At 45.8% G+C, this 13,333-nt stretch overlaps 1 protein-coding gene across 6 annotated transcripts in view; it reads right to left on the minus strand.

The window, feature by feature from the left end:
* The window catches only part of Rgs7 (regulator of G protein signaling 7), a 395,639-nt gene extending 394,678 nt beyond the window's left edge, over window positions 1–961 (minus strand). Inside the window, exon 1 of one of the 6 annotated variants that reach the window (XM_006993719.4) lies at window positions 731–961. The gene's annotated coding sequence lies outside the window, so the exon portion shown is untranslated. Of the gene's footprint in view, window positions 1–399; window positions 419–730 lie in introns of those variants that run through there. The other 5 variants (XM_076548014.1, XM_006993718.4, XM_015987216.3 and 2 more) reach the window with 5 other exon arrangements.
* Between the last annotated feature and the right edge of the window lie 12,372 nt (window positions 962–13,333).

The raw sequence follows: 13,333 nt of genomic DNA on the forward strand, positions 1-13,333 counted from the left end.
GCTTAAAACCCCGAGGTTTGCATTTCCCTAGAACCCACAGCTCTCTCACATACTTGCAGCTCCACATGATGTGGCTCTCCCCCAAAGAGCGGAAAGCCAACACCCACAGCAGCCCACTTTCTCCCGGTAGCCCAGTAGTTTCCCATGACAGACACGTCCGAGGCCCCTTCCCCACAAGTGTTCTCCTGCACACGTCTGCTCTCCATTCCTCACACAGCCTGGGCACAGGCTTCTCCACTTTCACCTGCTTTCACTGCCAACCCGCGGCTCCTCTACTGCTCCCATCTCACTCGGAGCACCGAGTCTGGACCGAACCCTGACTAATCTTTGGAAGAAAAGCATCCGAATTAGGTCCAGACAACCCGAGGCTGGTGGGAAGTCAAGCCTTGAGCAAATCACCTGGCTCAGCGCGGAGGGCAAGCTAACTGCACAAGCCTGGAGCCATCGGCCAGGAGAGCAGAGAAAGCTGAGTCCCAGCTCATCCGGCTTGGCCCTCGCTCTCGGCGGCAGCAAATGGCAGGCAGCCTTGCCCCGCACCGAGGCACCGGCCGCACCGGGCAGCAGTTTCAGCACCGTGGACCACGGCGTGCGCAGCGCCCCAGCCCCGCCGGGCGCGCGGCTCCCAGGGAACGTGGCTCCCGCCGGAGTAGGGCGAGGGCTGGGTGCGGGCCGGGGGGTCCCAGAGACTCCGGGTGACGCCGCCTCCTCCCCTCCCGCCCCCTCCGTTTACCTCCTCGGCCAAGGTCACGGCCCCGCGGCTCCCCCTCCGGGCGTGCTGCGGGCAGGCGCTGTCAGCTGGCGGCGAGCGGAGCAGCGAGGCAGGGCAGCCTCATCACACTCGCGCTGCTCAGGCCACCGCCACCCTCGCCGCGGTGCACAGGCGGCCCCGGCAGCCGCCGCTCGCGCCCGCTCCCCCGGGCCGCCTCGCTGGCTCCCTCCTCCGCTTCTCCTCCCGGGGACTGGGACCAGTCGAGCGCGCGCGGGAGTCGAGACGCCCGGCCCCGTGCGCGCGACTCGGAGGAGGGAGGAGGCGACAGTCACGTGGGACAGGGACGCCCGAAGGTGCCGGCTCGGACGGGCTCGGCTCCGCCGCCGCCACACCCCTGGGTGTCCCCGGTCTCCCGACCCCGCGGCCCCTCGGGAGCACAGGCCCTGTTCCCCGCGCTGGCCAGCCCACGCTCCTGTGCCCCGCCCGCGCCGCCCTAGGCCTGGAGAGCCAAACTGAGCTAAGCAGGAGGAAGGGCTTGACGGAGGGTGGGTGGAGGGGTGGGTGGGTGAAGGGGCGGGTGGGTGGATAGATAGATAAGGCCCCCTACCGCTGGCAGATCTGCGTCGTGCGCCTGGCGACCCTTCTGGCAGAACTAGGGAAGCAAATGATTGAAAATCTTTATGCTTAAGTAACAGCACAGAAAGATGCTGGAATATCCCAGATTTGAAAGCAACTGCCAGGACCAAATTCAGCAGCCCCCTCCTGTCCTGTTTGCCTGTGGCTTTCACTGTCTCCTCCTAAGCTGGAAAAACGGGAAGGACTTTGGAGACCTCGACAAGGGAACAATCTCGCCACCTGTGACACTGAAGGACCATGGCTGATGTCTGGCTGCTTTAACATACTGGGCTCAGAGGAACTTGGCTTCTGTTGGTCCTTGTGCTCCACCGGGGTTCACAGAATCACAAAGGGTCTGGGGTTGCTCATAGTTCTGAACTACTACTCTTCAGGTCCCTGCCTCGAATTCCCCAAAGGTTAGAAGAACATGAAAGAGAAAAGTATTTGTCAGCTTTCTGGCACATCAGGAAGTGACAGGAACCTGAGAGTCTCTCCACCAGTTCCCCAGATCTTTCCATTGTTCAGGAAAAGTCTCTGTGTTTCCAACCTTTTCGGATGTTTCCTTGGTAGTCTTACTCTAGCTGAAACCTGCGGCTCTGTCCACGCCACCCCCTTCTCTCTTTACCCCTTGATACTCAGGTGGTTTAGATGGATAGATATGGAAAGAGGGCCTGGGTGTGCTCATCGGTTTGTCCTGATGAAATGGCCTGAAGGAGTCTGTAAGGCCAGTTACAACTGCCAGGAAAGAACTAAGGAGCAAGATTCAGTTCAGGAGACAACTCATAACTCGTGTCACCATATATTGGACAAAATATTACATTTATCACCTTAAAGTTTTCAGGACTCCCATTCTTCAGATTGAGACTCAGGGAAACAGCCTAGATTTTTCCAGTTCCATCTGTACCTTAGATTTTAACATTCTCTTTCGTAATTCTCTTACGTAATTTTTGTAATTCTTTCGTAATGGAGACCTATAAGGTGTAAATAAGAAAAACAAACGGGCATTACTGGGCCTTTTTTTTTTCCTGTCTCAAAACCATAAGTATCACATAATTCTCAACTGTCATCATTCAAATTCATTTTACTATTTTCTCTATGGACCATATATGTTGTAATATTTTTGTTTTAAGAAATTAAATTCTTGAATGTGGCAATATATCCATTTCGTATGCCAGATGGGATCTCTGATCAGCAGGCAAAAGACTTACCTGTAGCCTTATCACTCCCAAAAAAAGACATCCAAACGCTTTTTTCTTTATGTCTAACTTCAATGGTTTCACCTTGGGAAAGAAATCTAATTGTATTACCATTTTTGAAATATCAGAAATAGTGTCTATTTTTGTAAATCATTGGGAGCTTAGGCATCCTAAGTTCTGAAAGTACTTATTTATTTACCATGAATGAAAGTTTCTTTTTTTTTTCTTCTACAAAGAATTTGAACAAGCACAGTAGATATTCTTTGTTCTCAGGGAGTCGCCAGTCAAGTTTGGGAGATATGAATGCCCCCCCTTTCTCACGCCTTGCAGCCAATCTAATCAACAGGTCCCACAGAGAGCATCCAAAGTGATCATTTCAAGTGCGAGTGCGATGTGATTGCTGTGCTTAACATCTCCCAAAGGACTCTAAACCACTCAAAAGGAAAGATGTCCTTAAGACACCAACAATGAGTAGGATTATATGAATTTGCTGTTGCCTCTTCTGAATCTGGTGTGCTAACCTGGCGCCCTAGTTTGCTTTTTGATGCTGTGATAAAATGGTGATCAAAACCAATTTGGGGAAGGAAAAGGATCATTTGTCTTACAGGTTACAGTTCATCATCATGGGAAGTCAAGGCAGAAAGTCAAGGCAGGAACCTGGAGGCAAGAACTGAAGCAGAGACCACGGAGGAACTCAGCTTAATGGCTTGCTTCTGCTGGCTTGCTCGGCTACATTTCTTATATAGCCCCGGGTCACCATTCAAGGGATGGCACCACCCACAGTGGGCTAGACCCTCCTACAAAAATGTCCCACAGATGTGGCCAGGGGCCAAACTGACCTAGGCAGTTCCTCAATTGAGATGAATCTAGTTTGTGTCAGTTGACAGGAACTAGCCAGCACCATTGGCTACTCTGCTCCAGCAGGGGGTGGAGGGGAGGCAGCGCACAGTGGTGGTGGTGGGGGTGTTCTTGTTCAGCATTATAAGTATCCTGGTGCCTCTGGGCATTTGTACTGGCTGTTCCTCCTATCCAGAATGTTTTTCCTTCAGATGCTGGGGTAACTCTTCTATTCTTATCTCAAAGGATACTCTCTCAATGAGGACTACTATGTTAATCTACATAAAATAACCCATCCTCGCTGGAGAGATGGCTCAGCCATTAAAGGCTAGGCTCACAACCAAAAGTATTTTCTTACATAAATTGAGTGTCTGTTCCTTGTAACAGGACTGCAGCTTGCTTATAGATTATACTTGTCTTTCTGCTTCTAGAAGTTTTTCAGTTCCATGATGGTACAGACATTTTTTTCTCCAATTCCCTGCTCCATCCTCAGATATGGAAGATCTGTCTGACAGAGAGTAGAACGTTAATCACTTGTGAACCCAACGATGGGCTGAGGCCATGAGCATAGCTCACTGTGAACCTCTGGCCAGGCTGGAAGAACAACAGTCAACAATATCGAACTGAACAGAATAGCATCAGGACCCACTGGATACAGAAATGGCCTTCGAACCTGCTTCCTCTGTGTCATCACGGAAAAGAACAAACCCCCTTCCCACCACCCGCCTGCTTCACAGAGGAACACTCTGAGCACTAATTAAATGATCACATGGAGACAACATTTTGATTTTCAAGAAGAACGCTCATTGTTAATATGAAGCTATTCACTACGTGGAAACATTGTAAGTGGCATAAGGCAAGCAGAGAGAGAACTATGTTAAAGGGAATTCTGTTCACAACAGTCCATTGATGTTTTACAGGATATTGATTTAAAAGTGATATAAGGAAGTGAAGATGTGTGGCTTTAGATCTCTAAGAAAAAGCTTCTCTGCAATCAGCTTGCTATTATTTATAGCACAATAAACTCATTGTTGGATTATTCTCCAATCCTGCTATCCCTTTGGCCACTTGGTGGCCATTTCCCTGGTAATTATCCACACCAGTATCAGACAAAGGAGAAATGAAAACTAGGATGTGTCCTTATTGTGTGTCTGCTCCTCTCGCTTTCCTGCTGAGGCATTTTAAGTTCTGATTTAAAGTAATTCCAAAATTACCCAGTTTTCAAATGTTGGCCACTTTCTGTTAATGTGCAGTAATTGAGCACGCATTACCAATGAGACTCTGATGGACGTTCAGAATAGAATTCAGAAAAGTGTAGAGACTTCATGACCCAGCACTAGGGAAGTAGGGTTCCAAAGGCTGTGCCTTTGACTTAAAAATCTAGGGAACAGTGAGCAAACATCTTTATCAGCCTCATCTTCAGTTCTAGGAGCATATATGTCTATAATCATTGAGAATATTAAATCCAACAGTGTGTGTGTGTGTGTGTTGCATTCAGAATGAAAATTGAGAGGTAATAACTATGCAGCAAGAGAGAAGAGGTAGTGTCCATGAGGAACTACAGACCATGATGACAACAGGCCACCCTGAGACTCTCATCAAGTGACAACTGAGCTCAGCACTGGTTTGACAGGCAAATGACTCCTGGAGATGGGGTTCACAGAGTACCCCAGCTCCTGTTTGGCGTCCTAATTCTGAGCAAAGAAAAGCAACCCTGAAATTTTGAAATAAAGGAAATCATAATTACAGCGACAGAGCGATGAACGGAAGAGGTCAGGGCTCAGATGTAAATGAAGAAACTGGGCGTTGGTGACATGTTCACTTTCTCAGAAATACACATCTGGGAGAGTTGGGCTGAAACATAATTCCACCACCCTTTAGATAGCAAACATGGCACTTCCCACACTGTGCAACTTCACCATGAGAGGTAACTGAGATCCTGGGAGACGGAAGAAATAGTAAAAGGGCCCTCAGCAGGGTTGGTCTCTAGAGTCAGGGCAGTTCAAGCCACTGGAACAGAGACAGATTGGAAATGCAGCTCTTGAGGACTCTGCAAAGCATGCTTTCAGTGCTATTGCTCTTAAATATCCCTAGAGGCTGGGTCGTTGGCGGCCTGGGCCCTGACTTGGTGGTGTTGGAATGTGATGGAAAAACTAAGAGCTGAGGTCCAGTGAGAGGTCTTCTGGTCACTGGGGTGTGTCCTTGGAGGGGCTAAGGGAGGACCAACCTCTGCCTCTTCCTGAACATCTCATCAACGAAGTGGTGCTCCATGCACCAGAGACTTAAGAGCACCAGATTGACTGCTCCCACCTCTACAACTTTGGAAGTTGATTGTCCCCAGTGTGTGTTCTAGTAGTAGCACAATGCTGGCTAATACATAGAGAAAGGGGGGGATAGTACAATGCAGCCAGTGTTCCTGAAATACTGTAGGCTACTGTGCTGTGCTCAGTTCATAGACAAGAGGGTGGTGAATAAATGGCTCACTGGACCCAAAATGAAGGCTGGCAATAAATAAATAAATAAATGAATAAATAGATAGATAGATAGATGGATGGATGGATGGATGGATGAATAAATAAATAAATAAATAAATAAATAAATAAATAAATAAATACCCATCAGTTTGCCAGGACCCACTGGGAAAGAAGACTCTGTGGAGAAAATTCAGAGTTTGCCCTCAGAATTAACCTTCTTCTGGCTGAGCCTAGGCAAAGGGCCTCAGGTAAGAGACCAGAAAGCCCAGTCACATGGATAAGGGCACAGAGCTACAAGAGTGGCTGTTGTTCTGGATAATAATGGGAGACCCATGGAGGTGTGAGAGGAACCAAAGAAAGCGAAGTCTAGTAAACACAACTGTGAGGGCTCAAGTTGGCTTTGCTTGAGTACAATGTTTGTGTCTCCTTCCACTGAAGTCCTAAACCCCAAAAGGGGTGGGACATGATGGGGTTGTAGTGGCAGAGATGGAATTAATTGGGCCAGATATGGCGAGGCATACCTGTAATCCTGGCACTAAGGAGGCCGAGGCAGGAGGCTCACAAGTTTTAGGGGCCAGCCTATTTCCCATTTCAGGCAAACCTGGGTTGTATAGAATAACCTTGTCTTAAAAATAAGCATGAATAAATGAATGTCTTTATAAAAGTGGAATGTGGAGTTACAGGAGGAGCCATCTCTTTATGAGGAAGCATGGCCTCAATAGGCACTGAATCTGCCAGCATCTTGATCTAGAACATTCCATTCCACCGAACCCTGAGTAATAAATACATGTTGTTTATAAGCTACCCAGTTTGTGGTAGTTTTGTTATAGCAAACATAACAGACTGAAATAATGGGAGAAGACTTAATTAATTCTAAGTACAAGATGGACAAAATAATGATTGACCATCAGTGAAAATGACACTTGTTCATTGATTTTTTTTGTATTTGAAACAAATCTAATATTGTTCAAAATGAACACATCTTCCTCTAGAATATAATATAACTTTGTTACTGGGAGAAAATAGCTATGATGTTACACATAGGACCCATCATGACACTGCTCTAGGTAGAAGAATCCAGAATGTTAACGGTGTCAAGTGCCTAGGACACGCCCTATCAGGATGAACTCCTACCTTGCGTTCTTCCTTTTTGCACCCTGGTGCCTACTCCAGTCTAGGAGTAAGATAAGTGTTCTCTGAAGAAGCAATCCAGTGCATCTGTCAGCCTCAGTAAGGATGGTGCTCAAAGACATTGATGGCCTGAAGAAAAAGATATTTAGTCTGTAAGAAAAAGCCTTAGTGATTTTCAATAGCTGTCTTGGACATTGAAAAACTCTAAGGTGGAGAAGGATTCCAACATATTCTTTCAAAGCCCAGAGGACAAACTTAAACGTAATTGGTGAATGTGTCAGGGAGCTAGGTTTCAGCACAATGTAGAGAGGTACTTCCTAACAACCAGAGTTATTCCAATAGCTGAATAAAAAGGAGAACTTGAAGCAATCTGAGAAAAGCTGAATGGCTTCTGCTAAAGCTCACTAAGGGGCGTTCATTATGCTAACAATGCTTGTTGGTTTGGGTAACCACAGAAGTTACTGCCAATTTCCAGTTATCTGACTATAAAATGGCATGGCCAAGGAGAAAGTGAAACATTCCTGGTTTCCCATAAGGACTTAAAATGCTTTTAACCTAAAGTGGGGCTAGATTGGCATGAAATATTTAAGATGACAGATGAGTGGTGCCTGTAGTAAGTTCTCCCCCTGAATTCATTTGGGACTAGGTGGGTCTCAGGGAAATCCTCATGAGGAAGAGGGGGCCTGTTTAGCCTTGACCATAAATTAGTGGGGTGGTAGGTGTGGTCATCATGGCTGAAGGGGACGATGGCAGAAGTTGCCTCTTCCTCTGCTCCACCCAGAGACATTGATTACTTGTTAGCATTTCGTCCTCTAAATGCATCTACAGTTGCCCTTCTCAGAGGATGGGAATCCTGTGTGTCAGGGTGAGAACATTCCTTATTACTCCAGGTCCCAGACTCACTTGTTATTTTAGTCTCCTTTCCTGTCAATCACTTAGGCTTACAAAATTTACTTATCAGTCTTCCAACTGATATGCATCAGTACTACTGAGTTTATATTCATTTCCTTTTCCATGTAAAAACAGCAAAATGTTTACATAAATTACTTAGCTCACCTATAATTATTTTTTAACGAGTGCCTAAAATGTGTCTAAATTAATGTCTAAGAACTTGAAATATTATCCAAGGTCATTATTAACATAGCATTCTGTGGCTGGTTAAATGACCATAAAGCAGCTTCTGTTGTGAACAGCCTAGCTTTGCAGCCCGAATTAAGGTTCTTTAAGTATTCCATAATGTTTCTATCTTTCAATCTACTTGGTTAGGGATGGGATTTTTCTAATCCTCCTTAAATATTAGACTCTGAGAACATTTTTTTTTCTTACTGTGAGTTGTGATGGTTTTAATGAGAGTGATCCCCAGATGTTCATATGTTTGAGCACTTGCTCCTAGTTACTGGGACTATTTGCCAAGAATTAGAAGGTGTGGCCTTGTTCGGAGGCAGTGTGTCACTGGGGGCAGGCTTTGGAGTTTCAAAAATCTCGTGCCATTCCCAGTCTCCCACCCATTCACCCACCCTTCTCTCTCTCTCTCTCTCTCTCTCTCTCTCTCTCTCTCTCTCTCTCTCTCCCTCCCTCCCCCTACCCACTCACCCACCCTTCCCTCTCTCTCTCTTTCTCCCACCCTCCCTCCTTCCCCCTACCCACTCACCCACCTTTCCCTCTCTCTCTCCCACCCCCTCCCTCCCCCTACCCACTCACCCACCCTTCTATCTATCTGTCTCACTCCATCCCTTCCTCTCTCCCTCCCTCCTTCCATCCCTCCCTCTCTCCTACTTATGGATCAAGATATAAGCTCTTAGTTGTTTCTGCCACCATGCCCACATTCTGTCATCATGGATTAACTCTCTGAAAACCTAAGCCAAAATGTAACTCTTTTATAACTTGTGTTGATCATCGTGTCTTATCACAGCAATAGAAAAGTAACTAAGATATGCGTAGTTCCAGGGATAATTTGTTCAGTTGAAGCAGAACACTTACTTTTGATTGACAGAGTCCATTAACTAGATACATGGGAAGTACTTTTTAGTCACTGTGCAGCCATCTGGGAGCCAATCCTACCCAAGCAAGTGACCAAGTGCCTGGAGTCATTCTTTCCTTGGTCCTGTTGAACTGTTAAACACATGTCACTGGGCTTCACAGACACAGTAGCTCTTAAACCTGATGTCTAGCTATTCTCTGTCTGACAAAAAAAAAAAGTCTTTGTTTCTATTTTTGTTCAATTACCTGGAGTGCTGTGTATTGAGAAGGAGCTGGACACAGGTGGAGAGTCGTTGTCAGAAAGAGTGCTATCCCTGATTAACAACCCTTCCTGGAAAAGGATGTAGCATTCGAGGACCTAAGAGGTATCTTGCCTTAAGGCTTTCTTTCCTTTCTGGAATGTGTATGTGACACTTAGGAGCATCCTGAAAACCCACTTCTCTATCTCACAGAAGCATGGGATGCACTCAAGCCTGGCTGATGTGGCTCTACCCTGGACCACATCAGAGCATTAGGAAAGCTTTCAGGAGAGAAGACTGAAGTCTCCCCGCTGGGTCTCCTAAAGCTCGGCGAAGGGGGCTGTAGGCTTCCCTGCTGATTCTACAGCACCTTCCTCAGAAATAGCTGCTTACTGCCTGCATCACCATGTTCATTAAGCTCCTGCATTGTGTCTGATGAGTTACTGAATGAACACAGCCCAAGTATACGAAGAATCACTCAAATCTAAAACAGAAACACTGGAAAGCTATGAAAGACCTAGGAAATTCCTAAGGCTGAACTCAAAGTCCATGGGCTCACTTTCTTTGTCTCTTTCAGATCTCAACTCTGGGACTTTGTATTCCATTTTATTTATTTATTTATTTATTTATTTATTTATTTATTGGTTTTTCGAGGCAGGGTTTCTCTGGGTAGCTTTGCGCCTTTCCTGGAGCTCGCTTTGGAGACCAGGCTGGCCTCGAACTCAGAGATCCGCCTGCCTCTGCCTCCTGAGTGCTGGGATTAAAGGCGTGCGCCACCACCGCCCGGCCCTGTATTCCATTTTAGGTTTTGTCTTTATTGTTTTGTTTTGCTTTGCTTGAGTCAGGTTCTCACTATGTGAAGCCCAGGCTAGCCTGGAACTCACTTTATAGCTCAGGCTAGCCTCCAATTTGTGCTCTTCCTGCCTCCTTTCCTGAAGTGCTAAAATGACAAGTTTGTACCACCACACTGGGCTAGTTCTACAGCTTGAAACACCATCAATGCAGTGAGAATACCCCGTTTCTTTTTCTTTTTCTTTTTTTTTTGGGGGGGGGGGCAGGGCATAATTTATTGTTTTTTTTATTTTTTTTTATTTTACAATACTATTCAGTTCTACATAATAGCCACAGATTCCCTCGTTCTCTCCCTTCCTGCCCCCCTCCCCTTCCCCCCAGCACACCCCCCATTCCCACCTCCTCCAGATTAAGGTCTCCCCTGAGGACTGGGATTGACCTGATAGACTCAGTCCAGGCAGGTCCAGTCCCCTCCTCCCAGATTGAGCCAAGCGTCCCTGCATAAGTCCCAGGTTTCAAACAGCTAACTCATGCAACAAGCCCAGGACCTGGTACCACTGCCTAGATGCCTCCCAAACAGATCAAGCCAATCAACTGTCTCACCTATTCAGAGGGCCTGATCCAGTTGGGGGCCCCTCAGCCTTTGGTTCATAGTTCATGTTTCCATTCATTTGGTTATTTGTCCCTATGCTTTATCTAACCTTGGTTTCAACAATTCTCGCTCATATAAACCCTCCTCTTTCTCACTATTAGAATACCCCATTTCTAACCCACGCTCCTATTCTCACCTGCTGGCTGTACCTCTGTGACACTTGATACCTCTTCCTGTTGAAGTGGACCCAAAACAGAACCAGTTTTCCTCCTGACAAATGAGTCCTGTCTCTGTTCCCCATCCACACGAAGGTGGAAATTCCAAACCATAATCTCTTTTCATTTCACATTTACAGTAGCAATTAAAATGTCTCCTTAGTAATCTCAAAATAAATACCACACCAAGATAGCTCGATTCTCTCCCTGTCCCCTCCCAAGAGAGCTATTGGTAGCTGAAAACTACTAGAGAGGGTTACGTGGGTGATTTGCCCATGTTCCAGTGGATAGCTCCACACCAGTGACCCTGGCTGAAATCAGTGGATCATAAAACAAAAAGATATGGAAGTAGAAGAGGGCACTTGTTAGGAAAAAGGGGATACTTATGAGGGAGAACATAAATAACAGAGAATAAGTGGTGAATGTGTTATAAGAATTCATTACACACATCTATGGAATAGTCAAAAATAACTTTTCTTTACAAAAGATAATTCAGTTCTACCCCATCTTCTGCCTCTTAGCCTAAGCCTCCATCATCTCTTAACTCAAATCCTTAAATGGCCTAACTAGTTTCTCAGCAACCATCCTTAACCATGTTAATACATTCTTCCCCAGGAAGTCAGCTTTCTGTCATTATGATAAATACCTAAGATAGTCAACTTATAGAAAGGAGAGATTTACTTGGTTTTCACATTTTAGCGGTTCCACTCCACACATAGTTGGTGTTTTTCTCTCAGGCCTAAAGGACAACACATCAGGGCAGAAGATCGTGGCAATGTAAACACTCACCTGATGACATGAAGAAACAGGAAGGGTCTTAAAGATCATCATCCCCTTCAGAGATACATCCTCAGTCATCTGAAGTCTTCACATGTGTCCCCACCTCTTGGTGTATCTCCCAATGGTGTCAAAATTGGGATCCAAAACTTTAGCACACTGGCCTTTCAGGAACATTCTATGCCCAAACTGTAGCAATTCCCTTTTGCCCAGAGTGCAAGGAGTTGGACACCACTGTCTCAGAGAAGATATTTCAGAGAACAGGAAGACAGTGAAAGTAAGGTAGTCAATGAAAAATGGCTTAATATGAAAGCCAAAGGAGGATAAGTCAAGTAATACACATGATAAAGCAGCTTCACTTGAATCCTTCATTAAAAATAGTTAAAATGTTGGTTCTTTAAATGTAGTATGTATCAAATAAAACTTGTGCATATGCCAACATCACCATAGAAAAGCTATCTCAAGAATTCTAAGATAATTCAACACGAGAAAGTCCTTCAACATAACATACCAATAAATATGTTTATTCAGACGCAGGAAAAGGATACACAAAATGACAATTCTGTGTCATGTTCAGAGCTTTTGGGAAGAGACAGTAGAAGATCTAAGAAGCAAAACCCTCCATGTCACTTCCTGATTCTTGTCTGCTCCCCTCCCTCCCCCAAGACCACTCAGAGAAACCAGGCCTCCATCCTTGAAGCCTGGAGATAATATTGCAATATCCCCTACCTTTCTGTGTAAGCGCTGGCCATAAGAAATTCTCTGACCTACCTTGTTCAGTAGTAGGACATAGACTGAGTTTCCCCAAAGACCCCATTCCCTATACCTGGGAAGAAGAGGAGCTGTCCAGAGGGACAAGAAGACCAAACAGACAGCTTCGTTCTGCCAATTGCATTAGCTCCTGCCCTTCCCGTCCACTCTCATTCCTATAACACCATTCTTTACCTAATCTGCCATAAAATGGACATTTCCCCCAAGTCTGAATCCCTGGCTAGCAGTGGAAATGCCAAGCTGAGCCACCTTGGAGGTGCAGAATGTATTCTTATCTTTCTTCCTTTGTCCTATCCCCAGGAGATTCCCAAAGTCAGTATTTAGCAAGACTGTTCCTGTCACCAAAAATAATGATGGGACACCACTCAGAACAACCTGCACTAACAAGGTGCGAGAGCCTGCACAGCCAGAGAGCATTATCTGCTCCCAGGAGCAGATTGGTAGAGACAGCGGTATGCTCTTAGAGAAAACTTGCTTTAAAAGCATGGCCACAGTAGCAGGCTCATGGGTTGAATTTAATTATGCTATAATGCCACTACCTTATTCATTTCTCTAATGCATTACCGAGAACATCAGAGCCATTTAGTAATCTGCAGAGCCCTTTAGTGATCTTGAAGTGATTAATGCCCATTGGCATTGAGAGGTGGTTTGTAGTGAATGAAAACACACCTTCCAGCACACGCACTCTAGATGAAACGAGTATGGGCTTTACACCGGAAACAGGAGCCTTCAAAGGCCGGTGCTTATCATCTCATTCCCAGCATAGTAGAGACAAGGGCCAAACCACTGACCACTGACCCTGAATCAGTGTTCGGTATAATGTTCTAGATACTTCCACTACGGTGTGTTTCCTTGGGACATTTGACTTTCTGGGAACCATAGCACAACTCTTTACTTAAGCTGTTTTCTTCTAAGGGATGTGACTGGGGTGAATTTAATAACAATACCAGTATAGCTGACATGCTCATGTTCTCCTAGCACTAGGGAGGCTTAGGTGGAAAGACC

This window comes from Peromyscus maniculatus, chromosome 11, assembly GCF_049852395.1.
Source record: "Peromyscus maniculatus bairdii isolate BWxNUB_F1_BW_parent chromosome 11, HU_Pman_BW_mat_3.1, whole genome shotgun sequence".
Lineage (NCBI taxonomy): Eukaryota > Metazoa > Chordata > Mammalia > Rodentia > Cricetidae > Peromyscus > Peromyscus maniculatus.